General features: G+C 38.6%; 1 protein-coding gene across 2 annotated transcripts in view; it reads left to right on the plus strand.

The window, feature by feature from the left end:
* Window positions 1-18,736, plus strand: part of M1AP (meiosis 1 associated protein) — an 85,723-nt gene that overhangs the window by 31,632 nt on the left and 35,355 nt on the right. The window lies entirely within an intron of this gene.

An 18,736-nucleotide genomic window follows, 5' to 3' on the forward strand; every position in this document is an offset into this window, starting at 1 on the left:
AAAGGTTTTAATTTCTCCATCAAATCTGAATGAGATCCTTGCTGGGTAGAGTAATCTTGGTTGCAGGTTTTTCTCCTTCAACACTTTCAATATGTCCTGCCACTCCCTTCTGGCTTGCAGAGTTTCTGCTGAAAGATCAGCTGTTAACCTTATGGGGATTCCCTTGTGTGTTATTTGTTGTTTTTCCCTTGCTGCTTTTAATATGTTTTCTTTGTATTTAATTTTTGACAATTTGATTAATATGTGTCTTGGCGTATTTCTCCTTGGATTTATCCTGTATGGGACTCTCTGTGCTTCCTGGACTTGATTAACGATTTCTTTTCCCATATTAGGGAAGTTTTCAACTATAATCTCTTCAAATATTTTCTCAGTCCCTTTCTTTTTCTCTTCTTCTTCTGGAACCCCTATAATTCGAATGTTGGTGCGTTTAATGTTGTCCCAGAGGTCTCTGAGACTGTCCTCAGTTCTTTTCATTCTTTTTTCTTTATTCTGCTCTGCAGTAGTTATTTCCACTATTTTATCTTCCAGGTCACTTATCCGTTCTTCTGCCTCAGTTATTCTGCTATTGATCCCATCTAGAGTACTTTTAATTTCATTTATTGTGTTGTTCATCGTTGCTTGCTTCATCTTTAGTTCTTCTAGGTCCTTGTTAACTGATTCTTGCAATTTGTCCATTCTATTGTCCATTCTATCTCCAAGATTTCGGATCAACCTTACTATCATTATTCTGAATTCTTTTTCAGGTAGACTGCCTATTTCCTCTTCATTTGTTAGGTCTGGTGGGTTTTTATCTTGCTCCTTCATCTGCTGTGTGTTTTTCTGACTTTTCATTTTGCTTATCTTACTGTGTTTGGGGTCTCCTTTTTTGCAGGCTGAAGGTTCGTAGTTCCTGTTGTTTTTTGTGTCTGTCCCCAGTGGCTAAGGTTGGTTCAGTGGGTTGTGTAGGCTTCCTGGTGGAGGGTACTAGTGCCTGTGTTCTGGTGTATGAGGCTGGATCTTGTCTTTCTGGTGGGCAGGTCCACGTCTGGTGGTGTGTTTTGGGGTGTCTGTAGACTTACTATGATTTTGGGCAGCCTCTCTGCTAATGGGTGGGGTTGTGTTCCTGTCTTGCTAGTTGTTTGGCATAGGATGTCCAGCACTGTAGGTTGCTGGTCGTTGAGTGAAGCTGGGTGCTGGCGTTGAGATGGAGATCTCTCGGAGATTTTTGCTGTTTGATATTATGTGCAGCTGGGAGGCCTCTTGTGGACCAGTGTCCTGAAGTTGGCTCTCCCACCTCAGAGGCACAGCACTGAGTCCTGGCTGCAGCACCAAGAGCCTTTCATCCACAGGGCTCCTTAATTTGGGATGATTCGTTGTCTATTCAGGTATTCCACAGATGCAGGGTATATCAAGTTGATTGTGGAGCTTTAATCCGCTGCTTCTGAGGCTGCTGGGAGAGATTTCCCTTTCTCTTCTTTGTTCTGACAGTTCCCAGGGGCTCAGCTTTGGATTTGGCCCCGCCTGTGCGTGTAGGTCGCCGGAGGGCGTCTGTTCTTTGCTCAGACAGGACGAGGTTAAAGGAGCCGCTGATTCGGAGGCTCTGGCTCACCCAGGCCGGGGGGGTAGGGAGGGTCACGGAGTGCGGGGCGGGCCTGCAGCGGCAGAGGCCGGCGTGACGCTGCAGCCTGAGGCGCGCCGTGCGCTCTCCCGGGGAGCCGTCCCTGGATCCCGGGACCCTGGCAGTGGCGGGCTGCACAGGCTCCCCGGAAGGGCGTGTGGCTAGTGACCTGTGTTCGCACACAGGCCTCCTGGCGGCGGCAGCAGCGGCCTTAGCGTCCCATGTCCGTCTCTGGGCTCCGCACTCTTAGCCGCGGCTCGCGCCCGTCCCTGGAGCTCTCTCAAGCAGCGTTCTTAATCCCCTCTCCTCGTGCACCAGGAAACAAAGAGGGACGTAAAAGTCTCTTGCCTCTTCGGCAGGTCCAGACCCCTCCCCAGACTCTCTCCCGGCCAGCCGCGGCGCACCAACGCCCTGCAGGCTGTGTTCACGCCGCCAACCTCAGTCCTCTCCCGGCGCTCCGACAAAAGCCGGAGCCTCAGCTCCCAGTCCCGCCCGCCCCGGCGGGCGAGCAGACAAGCCTCTCGGCTGGTGAGTGCCGGTCGGCCCGATCCTCTGCGCTGGAATCTGTCCGCTTTGCCCTCCGCACCCCTGTTGCTGTGCTCTCCTCCGCGGCTCCCAAGCTCCCCCACTCCGCCTCCCGAAGTCTCCACCCGCGAAGGGGCTTCCTAGTGTGTGGACACTTTTCCTCCTTCACAGCTCTCTCCCGCTGGTGCAGGACCCGTCCCTATCCTTTTGTCTCTGTTTAGTTTTTTCTTTTGCCCGAACCAGGTACGTGGGGGGTTCCTTGCCTTTTGGGAGGTCTGAGGTCTTCTGCCAGCGTTCAGTAGGTGTTCTGTAGGAGTTGTTCCACGCGTAGATGTATTTCTGGTGTATCTGTGGAGAGGAAGGTGATCTCCGCGTCTTACTCTTCTGCCATCTTCCCGGAAGTCCTCCATTTTTTCTTCATTTAAAATTTAGCTGATATTAAGAACATCAGAAGTTCACCAGATGTATTTGACAGAGATATGTTTACAAAGTTTTATGGAGCTGAAAATGAATTTGACTGATCTTAAAAATTTTTAGGTGGTCATCCAACAGGAAATACAATAATTAAATTAAATTAAATCCACCCCTATTCTTTTTTTTTTTTCCTTTTTTTTTTTTTTTTTTTGCGGTACGGGGGCCTCTCACTGTTGTGGCCTCTCCCGTTGCGGAGCACAGGCTCCGGACGCGCAGGCTCAGCGGCCATGGCTCACGGGCCTAGCCGCTCCGCGGCATGTGGGATCTTCCCAGACCGGGGCACGAACCCGTGTCCCCTGCATCGGCAGGCGGACTCTCAACCACTGCGCCACCAGGGAAGCCCCCCCCACCATTCTTAGCTGAATGCAAAGACAGTATAAAATCTATGAAGTTATCATCAGTGTTATTATTACTATATGTGTGGTCACTATAATAAAAGCCTCAAATAAATCCCCAGTTTAAATACACATTCTTTACACACATTCAATAAACTCGGAGTTGTAAGCAATGTTGAATCTTTAATAAAATGTTTTTCTTTAATTTAGAAAAGCTTATTTAGTTATATGTTAAGGCTTGTAAGAATGGTCTTAGATTGTATTCTCCATCCTGTAACCCCATAGGAATTGTTTTAAAATTTGCTCAAGTAAATGCTTGCTTTAAAGAACCATTTCTTACCCTTGCAAGTGTGGAAATAAGTCATTTGTATAAACTTGAAAAAAAATTTAGCTGAAATATCCTGCCTAGCTGTCTCTGTGGTAGCTTTTGTCCAGTTATTCTTTAATTTTTTATTACAAGTAAACACTCCCTATACAGAAGTATAATATAAACAGTTCAAAATGACCCAAAATTCTACCCTCCAGAGATAATTGCTATCAGCTGTGTAGGACACATTCTACTGGATTGCTTTCCTTACACATATATTGGACATGAACATACATGTAATGTTATTAGGGTTTTTGATACCATCCACTTTTACAAAAATGGAACTATGTAATACCCACTGATCTGCATTTTTTTATTTAGCTATTTATCCAATAATTCTTTTCATATTGGAATATAGGGCTCTAACCCATTCCTTTTAGTAGCTGTGAGGTATTCTATTGTATAAATTCATCACCATTTATTTAACCATCCAGCTGAATTTTTATTTGAACTCTGTGGCCTTGAACAAGTTACTTAAACGCTTCATCCCACAATTTTCTCATTTATAAAATAAGGCTAATAATAGTAGCTATTCTATAGGGTTTTTACAAGGATTAAATATAACTTGCATGTAAAGTACTTAAAACAGTACCTGGCACATGTGAGCAATGCATAAATGTTTTCTGTTGATATTAATAGTAATAGTAAGAGTTTGTGAGAGATGGTGTCCTCGCACAAACTTTTTACTGAGAAAATTTATACATACCTTTTTACTGAGAAAATTTCAGGCTCTAATAATTTTTTATTGAAAAGAAAATGTGACTATAAAATAATTTTTAATTCAAAATCATTCACAATTCCACTACTCCATTACACTGATTTTGTTTTTGCACATTACCTCTCAGTTGTCCACAATCATTTTTAGGTTTCAGAGTTATAATTTATGTATGTAATTTTTTTGTTTTCATGTAACATAATATTATAGAACTTTTTCCATAGTTTTTAGCCTTCTTTTCTGTTATTTATCCATTTTGTTCCTGTTTTGCTCTTAAAAGAGGACTAGAAATGTTGGTCTGTGTAATAGAGATGTGAAGAGATATACTTCTCACAGGGGAAGATGGAATACTTCTTTATCTTTATATGCCCTCTTTATATGTAAGCCAACCTGACACCTTTAGAGCAGATCTCTAATACTGGATTTTGATCATAAATTTAAGATCTGGGAGAGCCTTCCAATTCCAGCAGCCAAAATTAAGCACATAGGAGAGCCATCAATGGAGAGAATAATGCTGCTAGCTGGTTTTATTTTTAAGTAAGTTCTGAGCCTCAAGGAAAAGATATGTGAACTAAAAGCCATAGTCTCTTAAATACTCTAACAGTTGTCTATAGATTATAATAACAGCAACATTTTATTGAACACCTTCTGTCCAAATACTTTCTGTTTTAAATAGTTTCCACTATTATTTAATCTCATATATCTAGATGAAGAAATTAAGGCATAGTTTCTTGTCCAAATTAGCTTTCGCAAAGTTTCTTAGTTAAGATACAGAACAGGGATTCTAAGCAGTCTGACTCTAAAACTCACATACTTAACCATTCTCTATACTTCCTCAGTTGAAAAGAGCAATAAAGATAATCAAAAATTCAAAAGTTGGTTCTTTGAAAAAAACTGATAAAATAGAGAATTTTTTGGTGAAATCAATGAAGAAAAGACAAAGAAAGAGGACACAATAAACTATGTTAGGGTTGTGAAAAAGGAGCATAACTGCAGAATCAAAACATTGGAATCAAACATTTAGACAAAAACCAATATATTACTTAAAAGATACAAATTTTGAGTCAGAAATAAAAATCTAAATGGTTCCCCTAACCAATTATCAATCCTAGATGGTTTTATAGTCAAATTCCATCAAACTTCCAAGGGACAGATCACTCCAATCTTATACAAACTCTTCTAGAAATTAAAAAAGAAAGAAAGAAAAAGAAAATACCCCCCCACTGCCAAGTCATGATAGAAAACCAGACAAGAACAATGTGAGAAAAGAAAATTGCAGGCCAGTCTGCTCATGAAAATAGATAAAACCATCTTAAATTATCTTATCATGTATAAAAAGAGACTATATAACTGATCAAGTTGGATTTATCCCTGTAATACAAGGTGATTTTGCATTAGAAATATATAAATATAAATTTAACCAAGGAGGAAAAGACCTATACTCTGAAAACTATAAGACATCGATGAAGGAGATTAAAGATTGTACAAATAAATGGAAAGATATCCTGTGTTCATGGATTGCAAGAATTAATATTGTTAAAATGTCCATATTACCCAAAGCAATCTACAGATTTAATGCAATCTGTATAAAATACCCATGACATTTGTCACAGAACTAGAACAAATAATCCTAAAATTTGCATAGGACCACAAAAGACACTAAAGAGCCAAAGCAATCTTGAGAAAAAAGAAAAAATTTGGGGGTATCATGCTCCCTTACTTCAGACTATGCTACCAAGCTACAGTAATCAAAAAAGTATGGTACCACCACAAAAACAGACACATAGATCAATGGAACAGAATAGAGATACCAGAAATAAACCCACATACTTATGGCCAATTAATCTACGACAAAGGAGGCAAAAATACACAATGGAGAAAAGACAGTCTCTTCAATAAAGTGGTGTTGGGAAAACAGCACAGCTATGTATAAAATAATTAAATTAGAATATTATCTCACACCATATACAAAAATAAACTCAAAATGGATTAAAGACCTAACTGTAAGACTAGAAACCATAAAACTCCTAGAAGAAAATATAGGCAAAACACTCTTTGACATAAATCATAGCAATATTTTTTTAGCTGTGTCTCTTAAGTCAATGGAAACAAAAGCAAAAATAAATAAATGGGGCCTAATTAAACTTAAAAGCTTTTGCACAGTGAAAGAAATCATTGACAATATGAAAAGACAACCTAGTTAATGGGAGAAGATATTTGCAAGTGATATCATTTGATAAGGGATTAATATCCAAAATATATAAAGAGATCATACAACTGAATATCAGAAAATCAAACAACCCAATTAAAATGGGCAGAAGACCTGAATAGACATTTTTTCCAAAGAAGACATATATATGACCAACAGGTACATGAAAGGATGCTCAACATCACTAATCGTCAGAAATGCAAATCAAAACCATGATGAGCTATCACCTCACACCTGTCAGAATAGCTATCATCAAAAAGACAACAAATAATAAATGTTGGCAAGGATGTGGAGAAAAGGGAACCCTAGTACACTGTTAGTAGGAATGTAAATTGGTGTAGCCACTATGGAAAACAGTATAGAGGTTCCTCAAAAAATTAAGAATAGAATTACCATATGATCCAGCAATTCCACTCCTGTGTGTATATCTGAAGAAAACAAAAATGGGGGCTTCCCTGGTGGCGCAGTGGTTGAGAGTCCGCCTGCTGATGCAGGGGACACAGGTTTGTGCCCCAGTCTGGGAAGATCCCACATGCCGCAGAGCAGCTGGGCCCGTGAGCCATGGCCGCTGGGCCTGCGTGTCCGGAGCCTGTGCTCCGCAACGGGAGAGGCCACAACAGTGAGAGGCCCATGTACTGCAAAAAAAAAAGAAAAGAAAACAAAAACACTAATTTGAAAAGACATATGCACCCCAATGTTCATAGCAGCATTATTTACAAAACCACGATATGGAAGCAACTTATGTCCATCACCAGATGCGTGGATAAAGGAGATGCGGTATATATATATACAATGGAATATTACTCAGCCATAAAAAGGATTGAAATTTTGCCATTTGCACAACATGGATGGATCCAGAAGGTATTATACTTAGTGAAGTAAGTCAGACAGAGAAAGATAAATACTGTACATTATCATTATATGTGGAATCTAAAAAATAAATGAATGAATATAATAAAACAGAAACAGACTTATAGATACAGAGAACAAATTAGTGGTTACCAGTGGGGAGAGGGCTTAGAGGGAGGGGCAAGATAGGGGAAAGCAATTAAGAGGTACAAACTACTATGTATAAAGGTACAAGGATGTAATGTAGAGCACAGGGAAATAGCCAATATTTTATAATAACTTTAAATGGAGTATAATCTGTAAAAAGATTGAATTACTATGTTGTACACCTGAAACTAATATAACATTGTAAATCAACGATACTTCAATAAAAAAGAAAGAAATGTATAAATATAATTTACATCAACAGATAAAGGTAAAAATTATGTTATCTTAATAGATACAGAAAAACATATGATAAAATTAACATCCATTCATTATTTAAGAAAAAAATCTTGGTAAACTAGGGATAGAAAATAACTTCTGTAACTTGGCAAAATGTTTCTATCAAAAATCTACAATACGGTTCTTTACTGGTGAAAGATTACCTTCAGGCCTTTACATGCAGCACCATATGAGCAAGTGAAACCAGACTAAGCACAAAGGAGAAAAAAAAAGGAGAGTGGCCAAGATGGCAGAGTAGAAAGACCCTGAGCTCACCTCCTCTTGCGAGCACACCAGAATCACAACTATCTGTAGAATAGCCATCAATGAAAAAGACCAGAACCTACCAGAAAAGATCTTCTATGACTAAAGACATAAAGAAGGGACCACAACAAGATTGGTAGGAGGGGCAGACTCACAATATAATCAAGTCCCATACGCCCTGGGTGGGCAACCCTCAAAACAGAGAATAATTATATTGTAGAGGTTCTCCCACTGTAGTGAGAGTTCTGAGTCCCATATTGGGCTCCCCAGCCCAGGGTCCTGCACCAGAAAGATGAGCCCCAGAGCATTTGGCTTTGCAGGCTTAATTTCAGGAATCCCAAAGGTCTGGGGGAAATAGAGACTTCATTCTTAAAGGACACACACAAAATCTCACACACACTGGGACCCAGGGCAAAAGCAGTAATTTGATAGGAGCCTGGGCCAGACCTAGCTGCTTGTCTTGGAGAGTCTCCCAGAGAGATGGGGGGCAGCTGCAGCTCACCCTGGGGACATAGGCACTGGCAGCAGCCATATTTGGGAGCTTTCTATCATATGGACACTGGTGCAGGCAGGCACCATCATGGGATCTTCCCTCTGGCTCATTAGCACCAAGACTTGGCCCCACCCAACAACCTGTAGGCACCAATGCTGGGACACCTCAGACCAAACAACTAACTAAGCAGAGACATAGCCCCACCCATCAGCAGTCAGGCTGCCTAAAGACTACCTGAGCCCACAGCCACCTCCAGATATGCCTTTAGACACAACCCTGCTCACCAGAGGGCCAAAACCCAGCTCCCGCCCTGCCCTCTGGGAAGCTTGCAGTAACCTCTAGACCAGCCTCACCCACCAGGGGGCAGACACTAAACGCAAGAAAACCACAATCCTGTAGCCTGCAGACCCAGCCCACTGACAACAGGCCAGACCCTACCCTAGGATCAGCTGGGCCCCAGCCCTGCCTACTAGCAGGCCAACACAAGCTTTGTGACACCCCAGACCCCATACCCAACTGTGACAGGAATCGCCCTCCCCACCCACTCCCCAGCAATATGATACCAGCTCTGGGATCCCTGGGCCCTGCAGCTAGACTCCAGGACCTGGATCTGCTTGCCAATAGACTTGCACTAACCTCAGGACCTGGCTTCACCCACCAGTGGGCAGGCAACAGACCTAGGGTCTTCTGGACCCTGACTCTGTCCACCAGTGAGCCAGCACTAGCCCCGGGGCCACCTGAGGTTCTATAATTAGCCACCTTGTGACCAGAACCCACTAACCAGCAGCTAGTAGCATCCACACAAGGCAGGGCCTGGCAACCAACCTGGCTAGGGACCAACAAAGCCTACCAGACTGCCCACATAGCCCACCACAACAGAAGCACCCACACAGCCCTCGTGGGGGGAACCCGTAGAGCATATAACATGGGTGACAACAGGAATGTATGCTGAGGGGATGCATAGGACATCTCCTACAGAAGGCCACTTCTCCAAGGTCAAGAAAAGTAACCTAACACATACATAAAAATACAAATAGCAACTTAGACAAAATGAGGCAACAGGGGAACATGTTCCAGACAAAGTGACAAGATAAAACCCCAGAAGAACTAAGCGAAGTGAAGATAGGCAATCTACCCAAGAGAGTTCAGAGTAATGATTGTAAAGATGATCAGAGAACTTGGGAGAAGAATGGATGTACAAGTGAGAAGTTAGAAGTTTTTAACAAAGAGTTAGAAAATATAAAGAACAACCAAACAGAGATGAAGAATACAATAACTGAAATGAAAAATACACTAGAAGGAATCAACAGTAAACTAAATGCTACAGAAGAATGAACCAGTGATCTGGAAGACAGGGTAGTGGAAATCACTGCCGCTGAATAGAAAAAAGAAAAAGAATGAAAAGAAATGAGGACAGTTTGAGAGACCTCTGGGACAACATCAAGTGCACTAATATTCGCATTATAGGGGTCCCAGAAGGAGAAGAGAGGGAAAGGGGCGGAGAACATATTTGAAAACATAATAGCTGAAAACTTCCCTAACCTGGGAAAGGAACAGTCACCCAAGTCCAGGAAGTGCAGAGAGTCCCATACAGGATTAACCCAAAGAGGAACACACCAAGACACATTGTAATTAAAATGAAAAAAATTAAAGATAAAGAGAGAATATTAAAAAGCAGCAAGGGAAAGGCAACAAATACCATACAAGGAAACTCCCATAAGGCTATCAGCTGATTTTTCAGCAGAAACTCTTCAGGCCAGAAGGGAGTGGCACAATATATTTAAAGTGGTGAAAGGGAATAACCTATAACCAAGAATACCCAGAAGGATTGCCTTCAAAAATCAGGAATAATACATGGATGCCCCATCACCACTTTGATTCAGCATAGTTGTCCTAGCCTAGTAAGATAAGAAAAATACTAAAGGGTGTGAAGATTGAATAGAAAGAAACAAAACTGTTTTTATTTGAAACATATTTAATTGACTACATTAATAACCAAATTAGTAAGAGTTTAACAAGTTGGCTGGATATAAGATAAACATACAAAAGTCAATAGCATTTCCTGGAAATTGAGTTATTTGTAGTGAGGTAGATGGACCTAGGGTCTGTCATACAGAGTGAAGTAAGTCAGAAAGAGAAAAACAAATACTGTATGCTAACACATATATATGGAATCTAAAAAGCAAACAAAAAAATGGTTCTGAAGAACCTAAGGGCAGGACAGGAATAAAGACACAGATGTAGATAATGGACTTGAGGATGTGGGAGGGGGAAGGGTAAGCTGGGACGAAGAGAGAGAGTGGCATGGACACATACACTACCAAATGTAAAATAGATAACTAGTGGGAAGCAGCCACACAGCACAGGGAGATCAGCTCCGTGCTTTGTGACCACCTTGAGGGATGGGATAGGGAGTGTGGGAGGGAGACACAAGAGGGAGGGGATATATGTATATGTATAGCTGATTCACTTTGTTACACAGCAGAAACTAACACAACATTGTAAAGCAATTATACTCCAATAAAAATGTTTTTAAAAAAAGTCAATAGCATTTCTATAATTAGAAACAAACTCTTAGAAACTTCAATTTTTAAAGAAATACCTTTTACAGTAATAAAAAAGTAAAGTATTTAGAAATGAATTTTAACAAAAGATGCATAGAATAGTTATTGGGAATAGTTTAAAGCTTTACTGATGCACCTTAAAGAAGATATAATTAAGTGGAGCATGTTAATGGATAGAAACATTCAATATCATAAGGATTCAGTTCTCCCCAAATTGATCTATCAATGCAATTCCAATCAAAATGCTATCAGTTTTTTAATGAACCTGACAAGCTGATCCTAATATATATATTAGATGCGAAGATATATATTAAGGCTAAAGGTTTACCTTGCCTGATATTAAGATGATTAAAAGGCTGTTCTAATTAAGACAGTGTTATATTGACACAGGGAAAGGCAAATTGTCCAGTCTAGAACAGATGAGAGAGCCCAGAAACAGACAGCCATATTATATGAAAACTTGATATGTGGCTGAGTTGACATGGCAAAGCATGGAAAGGATGGATCTAGTCATTAAATCATAGTGGAACTATCAGTATTCCGTATGGGAAAAATGAAATTTGATCCCTCTGCATGCCATTTACAATACTATATTTTAAATGTATTAAAGATTTAAATATGAAAGTTAAAACTTTTGCAGGAAAATATAGGAGAAAATTTTATCACCAAAGGTAGGAAAGAAGAGGAATAAAGTTTGCTAACCATAAAGTAAAAGATTGGTAAGTATGGTTACTTCAAAATTAAGAATGTCTGTCCATCAGAGACACCATGAAGAAAGTGATGACAAGTCATAACTATATTTACAACTCATATGACCAATAATGAGTTGGTATCCAGAATAAGGAATGCCTGAAACCCAATTTTTTTTAAAAAGACAATCTAATTTTTAAATAAACAAAAAATCTGAACAGGTATTTCACAGAAGAGGAAATCTCAAAATAAACATAAGAAAAATTCTCACCCTCATTAGTAATCAGGGAAACACAAAACAATGATATCCCATTTTATGCCCACTAGTTTGCAAAAAATTAAGAAGTCTCACTATAGTGTTGGCAATAGCAGAGCATGGAAACTCTTATAGACTGACAGAAAGAATGTAATTGGTTCACAACTTGTCATTTTATTGTAAAGTAACAGTCACAATACCCTAGAAGAATTCCTAGAAGAATATCTCTAGAAAAACTTTTACAAATGTGCACTTGGAGACATGTACAAGAATGTGAATAGTGACATTATTTAAAAGGCCAGAAATTAGACTACTCAAATGTCCATTGAATGAGGCATGAATAAGTATTACAAGGTTTATTCACAAAGTGGAAATGAGTGAACCACAGCTACCTACAACAATGTAGATAAATCTTTTCAATATTGAGGAAAAAAAGCAGATAACCAAGGATATAGACAATAAGATATCTCTTTATAAAGCTCAAGCAAAACAAAATACTAACGTGTTTGTTTAAAATAAAAAAACTAGTTTTAAAAGGAAAAGAATGATTTTTAAAAATTCAGTGTAGCAAGGTTTCCCTTAGAGAAGATCAGGGCAAAGCATATAGATATCTTAGTAGCGTCAATGATCTACATCTTAAGTTGAATAAAGGCTTCATGAGTGTTCATTTTGCTGTTATGCTTCATAGCTTAAATATATGTTGCATGTATTCATTTTCATATAAAAAATTTTATAATGGCTTTCCAAAGAATGACTAAGTAATACATATGACAAAACTAAAACGGCCACTGTGATCAATGCATTTTGGCATCCAGAGGGCATCTGTCCAGGTTGACAGCAGTCTGCACTCATTGGGTATGTAAGTCTTTCAACCATTTACAAATCATCTTAATGATGCTGTCAACCAGCCTCCATTTCTCAGCCTTGGTACACAAGGATATCAGGTTCCCTTTCTAAGTGCTCACAAACCATCTGTTTAATATTTCCTCCCAGTCTTTGCTAGGGATTGATGTCAAGCTCTTTTGGAAAGGTATTTTATCCATATGTGTTCTCAGGAAACACCAAATGTTAACAACCCAAACATAGAAGATAAAGATTCATTGCTTCCTAAAGTGTTCCAGAAAAAAAAAAAAACTTTTTCTATGATTCATGCTTCAGTACAGTTGTCAGACTCCACTTATTGATTTTTTCTCCTTTCATTGTCTTCAAAAATAGACCAGAAAATGCAGCTGTTTATTGAGCTTGTCTTTGAAAACTACATTAAAGTCATGTCCCTATGGCTTTAAGACTAAATTAGAACCACTGTTTTATTTAATACCTAAAGATTTTTAACACAGAGAGACGTTTATTAACAGAAACCATGGTCTCAGAAAAATGGCAAAAATTGAATTGAAGAATATTTTTTAGAGTTCCATAGAAAATCTAAAGTTATTTGAAAATTAGGTCTTTTAAATTTTTTCCTCACCTCTTTTGAGGAATAATTTGCATACTGTAAGTTGCATCCACAGTGTACAATTCAATGAGTTTTGACAGTTGTATATGCCCATCACCACAATCAAGATACAGAACACTTCCATCAATCCCAAAAGATTCCTCTTGCCCCTTTACACTCAATCCCTCTCTCCATCCTTGGCATACACCACTGATCTGTTTTTTGTCTGTAAATTAGTTTGTATTTTATATAAATGGGATCATATAAATGGTATATACTTCTTCTGTGTCTGGCTTTTTTCATTTAGATTTTGAGATTCATCCATGTTGTTTATATCAACAAGTAGTTGTTAGCTTTTTTTTTATTTCTGAGTAGTAGTATATTGTATGACTATGCCACGTATTGTTTACCCATTCTGCTGTTAATGGATGTTTCAGTTGTTTCTAGTTTTTGACTGTAGTGTCTAAAGTTCCTACAAATGTCTGTACACAAATCTCTGTATGGACATACGTTTTTGCTTTTTTTTTTTTTTGCGGTACGCAGGCCTCTCACTGCTGTGGCCTCTCCCGTTGTGGAGCACAGGCTCCGGACGCGCAGGCTCAGCGGCCATGGCTCACAGGCCCAGCCGCTCCGCGGCATGTGGGATCTTCCCGGACCGGGGCACAAACCTGTGTCCCCTGCATCGGCAGGCGGACTCTCAACCACTGTGCCACCAGGGAAGCCCTGGACATACGTTTTTATTTTTCATGGGTCTTACCGTGTTTATGGTTAATCTTCTTCCATCCACTTACTTTCAACGCATTTGTGTCTTTATACTTAAAGTGTATCTCTTATAGACAGCATAAAATTGGGTCTTGCTTTTTATCCATTATGCTCTTCTCTGCTTTTTTTTGGAGTGTATACTCCATTAACATTTACCATAAGTATTGATATGGTTGGATTTAGGTCAGTCATTTTATTTTATTTTTTTGTCCTCTCTGATTTTTCTTCGTCTTTTCCCTGCTTTCTTTGGATTATTAAACATTTTCAGAATTCTATTTTATCTATTGTCATTAGCTAATTTTCTTGCATTATTTTTAGTGGTTTCTATAGGGATTACATTATACAATCTTAACTTTTCAAAGTCTACTTAGAGTCAATATAGTAAACTTCACATAAAATGTAGAAACCTCAAGATTACAGTACTTCACATAAAATATAGAAACCTTGTAGGGATTAAAATATATTTTTAAACTTGTTTATAGCCTACTTAGACTTAACATAGTACCATGTCATGGAAAATATACAAACTTTGCAACTATGTAGGTCCATTTATCCCCTACACACACACACACACACACATTGTCTTTTTGTTGTATTTGTTGTGCGTATTACATACACATTATAAACTTCACAAAGCAATATTATAAATTTTTGCTTTAAACAATCATGTGTATTTTAAAGAAACTAAGAGAAAAATAGTTTTTATATTTACTGTTTCCAGTGTTCTTCATTCATTCCTAAAGATCCAGCTTTCCCTTCAGTATCATTTCCTTCAGCTCAAAGAACTTTAGTATTTCTTGTAGTTTGGTTCTGGTAACGACAAATTTCTTAGCTGTTATTTTCTGAAAATGTATATTTCACTTTCATTCTTGAAGGAGGTTTTTCTTATATATAGACTTATGGGCTGACAGGATTCTCTTTTCTTTCAGCACATTAAAGATGTTGCTCCACTGTCTTCTGGCCTTCCATGGTTGCTCAATAAAAGTCATAGTCCTTAAATCACTTTCCCCTTTGTGTAAAGGATCGGTTTTCTGGCTGCTTTCAAGAATTTTCTCTTTATGTTTGTTTTTAAGCAGGTTTACAATGCTGTGACTAGGCACAGATTTCTTGTTTGGGTTCACTGAGCTTTTTTAGTCTGTAAATTTATATTCTCAACCCAATTTGGGAAATTTGCTGCCATTATTTAGTCAAATTTTTTTCTGTCTCATTCCCTCTCTTCACTCCTTTGGGACTCCAATTACCACATGTTAAACCTTTTTAAATTTTTCCACAGTTCCCCAAGGCTCTGTGGTATTCTGCTTGTTTGTTTTGTCCAAACTTTTTTCTCTCTCTTCTTCAGATCAGATGATCTCAATTGATCTACCTTTAAATTCACTGACTCTCATCTCTCATCTCCAGTCTGCTGTTAAGCTCATGTGGTGAATTTTTTGTTCAGATATTGTACTTTTCAGTTCTAAAATTTCCATTTGGTACTTTTTTATATTTTCTATTTCTCTGTTGATATTTCCTATCTTTTCATTCATTATGAACATATTTTCCATTCCTTATGACCATAATTTTAATTATGCTGCTTTAAAGTTCTTGTCTGTTAACTCTAACATCTTTGTCATCTTGGGGTTTGCATCTGTGGACTGTATTTTTCCTCTGAAATTGGGCCATATTTTCTGACTCTGTATGCCAAAAACATTTGGATTGTATTTTCTGAATATTATATTGTATAGACTCTGGAATCTATTGTATTACTCTGAAAATTATTTGTTTTAGCAGACAATTAACTTCTTTAGACTCAAACTGCAACATTTCATGGCCTGTAGTAGGCCCCTCACTCAAATCTCAGTTCCATTCTTTAAGCCTAAACTATGAACTGCTTTCAGTTTGTCCCACCTAGGTTCAGCTAGGTGCCTGGACTGAGTTTAAATACATAATTTCAGGCTCTCTGGCTCTGGCTTTCTCCTTCCTTGGATGTATTCCTCGCTCTCCAGGGGCTCTGGTTGCCCCAGGCTGCTTCCCCTGGTAATGCCAGTGAAAGACAGAGGGGTTTCTGTTGAAGCTTTTGTTGCCCCTGCACAGCTGTGATCGAGGCTACCCTCAGGGCAAAGGTGCAAAAAATGGGGAACTCATTCCTTGCTGGTCACTTACTCCAAGTTTCAGCTCCCCTCACAAACCTATCTTTGTTCAGTCTCAAGAGCCCTCGGGTAATTATTTTGTTTTGTTTTGTTTTTTAATACTATCCAGAGTTTGTCTGTTATTTACAGGAAGATCAGTTTGTTAGGTACTGGAACCTAACCAGATTGGAAGGCCCTTATTCACTCTTGATCAGTTTGGTTCTTTCTTTTTACCTCTTCTTCCATCTTCTGTTCAGGTTAATAAGGTCAAGTTTTTCATCATTTCTCTCTGTGTCTTTAGGAGATTATGACTTAAAAGAAGTTCTTCTAATTAAATCCCAACTCTTCATTCCTCCTCTTCTTTCCCCCTCATCCCCTGACACTCAGAAACAAACACACCCCTGCTTTACTAGGCAGATGACTTATATTGCTCCCCACCCAACCTTAGGACAATCTGGCTGCTTCTCTATCTGAAATCATGCCTATCTTATACCTAGCACTAGAGCACTAGTTAGCACAGTACAAATATTGATTGTAGCCAAAAATAGACATAAGTACATATATAAATTTAGTGTAGAATGAAGGTGACAAATCACTAGAGCAAAGATGGTTCACAAATTGTCTGGGTCAAGTGGTTAGCCATCTAGAAAATATTCTAAATGGATCAGGGACATAAATGTAAAGAATGACATTTTTAAAGTAGTTAAAGAAAACCTTGGTGAAGTTTTTTATAATCTCAGCATAGGGAAAGGTTTTCTACCTATGACTCAAAATCCAGGTGCAATAATTTATTTAACTACAAAAAATTCATTATGTAAAAGTAAAAATCTTAGGCATGGCAAAGATCACCATAAACAAAGTCAAAAGACAACTGCAAAACTAGGAGAAAGTGTTTGCAATTTATATCTCAGGGGGAAAAAAGACAAATATATATATAGAAAATCCTAAAGATGCCACCAGAAAACTACTAGAGCTAATCAATGAATTTGGTAAAGTTGCAGGATACAAAATTAATGCACAGAAATCTCTTGCATTCCTATACACTAACAATGAAAAATCAGAAAGAGAAATTAAGGAAACAATCCCATTTACCATTGCAACTAAAAGAATAAAATACCTAGGAATAAACCTGCCTAAAGAGGTAAAAGACTTGTACTCAGAAAACTATAAAACACTGATGAAAGAAATCAAAGATGACATAAACAGATGGAGAAATATACCATGTTCTTGGATTGGAAGAATAAATATTGTGAAAAAGACTGTACTACCCAAAGCAATCTACAGATTCAATGCAATCCCTATCAAACTACCAATGGCATTCTTCACAGAATTAGAACAAAAAATTTTACAATTCATATGGAAACACAAAAGACCCCGAGTAGCCAAACAATCTTGAGAAAGAAAAACAGAGCTGGAGGAATCAGACTCCTGACTTCAAACTATACCACAAAGCTACAGTAATCAAGACAGTATGGTACTGGCACAAAAACAGAAATACAGATCAATGGTAGAGGATAGAATGCCCAGACATAAACCCACGCACATATCACCTAATTTATAACAAAGGAGGCAAGAACATACAATGGAGAAAAGACAGCCTCTTCAATAAGTGGTGCTGGGAAAGCTGGACAGCTACATGTAAATGAATGAAATTAGAACACTACCTAACACCATACACAAAAATAAACTCCAAATGGATTAAAGTCCTAAATATAAGACCAGACACTATAAAACTCTTAGAGGAAAACATAGGAAAAGCACACTTTGACATAAACCGCAGCAAGATCTTTTTTCACCCACCTCCTAGAGTAATGGAAATTAAAAGAAAAATAATCAAAATGGGACTTAATTAAACTTAAAAGCTTTTGCACAGCAAGGGAAACAATAAACAAGACAAAAAGAGAACCCTCAGAATGGGAGAAAATATTTGCAAATGAAACAATGAACAAAGGATTTATCTCCAAAATATACAAACATCACATGGAGCTCAATATCAAAAAAACAAACAATCCAATTAAAAATTGGGTGGAAGACCTAAATAGATATTTCACCAAGGAAGACATACAGGTGGCCAATAGGCACATGAAAATATGCTCAACATTACTAATTATTAGAGAAATGCAAATCAAAACTACGATGAGGTATCACCTCACACTGGTCAGAATGGCCATTATCAAAAAAATCTAGAAACAGTAAATGCTGGAAAGGGTGTGGTGAAAAGGGAACCCTCCTGCTAACGCATATATATGGAATCTAAAAGAAAAAAAAATGGTACTGATGAACCTAGTTCCAGGGCAGGAATAAAGACATAGGCATAGAGAATGGACTTGAGGACACGGGGTGGGAGGGGGAAGCTGGGGCGAAGTGAGAGTAGCATCGACATATATACACTACCGAATGTAAAATAGTTAACTAGTGGGAAGCAGCAGCATAGCACAGGGAGATCAGTTCCATGCTTTGCAATGACCTAGAGGGGTGGGATAGGGAGGATGGGAGGGAGGCTCAAGAGGGAGGGGATATTGGGACACATGTATGCATATGGCTGATTCACTTTGGTGTACAACAGAAACTAACACAGTATTGTGAAGCAGTTATACTCCAGTAAAGATCTATTTTTTAAAAAATTCAAGGGGAAAAAAAAGACCAAAAACCCTATAGAAAAATGGACAAAAGACA

The sequence above is a fragment of the Stenella coeruleoalba genome (assembly GCF_951394435.1).
Source record: "Stenella coeruleoalba genome assembly, chromosome: 13".
NCBI classification, from domain to species: Eukaryota; Metazoa; Chordata; class Mammalia; order Artiodactyla; family Delphinidae; genus Stenella; species Stenella coeruleoalba.